Consider the following 869-nt stretch of genomic DNA (forward strand, 5'->3'; position numbering starts at 1 on the left):
AATCTGTTGCTGCGAGAGTAGACTTTCATCGATATATCATTATTTCCACATTATCCGATTGAAATACTCCAATCGGACTGAAATGTGATATTCACAAGATGAATTTAAGCGAAAGACCTTGTCTCATACATAACATTTTTGTCAATAATATTCAATAACGTGGAATAGCTCTGGATTCAGTACAGCGTGCTTTGCGCTTCATTGGAAATTCGAGCTTCAACCCAAGACTTGTTTGTAGTCACCTCCGCTTCTTTCAGAAACTTTGCGCTAACTTATCCTATACCATCGCTGATTTCTCGAATTCTGCGATGCTCGTTCTTCCCCGCGAGACTTGTCTTGAACTCACTTTGCTGAAGGATAATCACTTCCTGTACTTTGAAGGATGACTTCACTATGTCTCAGAAAGGTCCCAGAGTACCAGCGGTTCATATTTCGTGGCAAACTGACCCCCAGTGACCGATGGGGAGACTCGCTGTCTCTGATAGATGCCTGACCCGCAGCGGTCTCTCCAAAGCTCGACGGCTCAAAGCTTTGCCCTATAGACAGCGTCGTCGAGTTTGCTTCCCTTCCACGGTCAGTCTGCCACCGGGTTCGTGTCCTCGAATGTGGTATTGTGGGACATTGTGTGCAGTGGGTAGGTCTGGCACGCTAGCCTAGAAACAGTGTATAACATGGCCTTTTATCTGGAACACTTAGCCCTGGTTTCACATGTTGCCGACATGTTAGCGCAGAACATGAACTTGAAGATGATATGAGATCTGTTGGCGGAGAACATCAATAATTTGAAGATGATATGAAAATGCGCTCGTTCTACTTCGATATTAGGAATTTGAGTTCAATCCCGGATATCCTTGTGAATATAGAATTAC

The sequence above is a fragment of the Penaeus monodon genome, chromosome 28 (genome assembly GCF_015228065.2).
Source record: "Penaeus monodon isolate SGIC_2016 chromosome 28, NSTDA_Pmon_1, whole genome shotgun sequence".
Lineage (NCBI taxonomy): Eukaryota > Metazoa > Arthropoda > Malacostraca > Decapoda > Penaeidae > Penaeus > Penaeus monodon.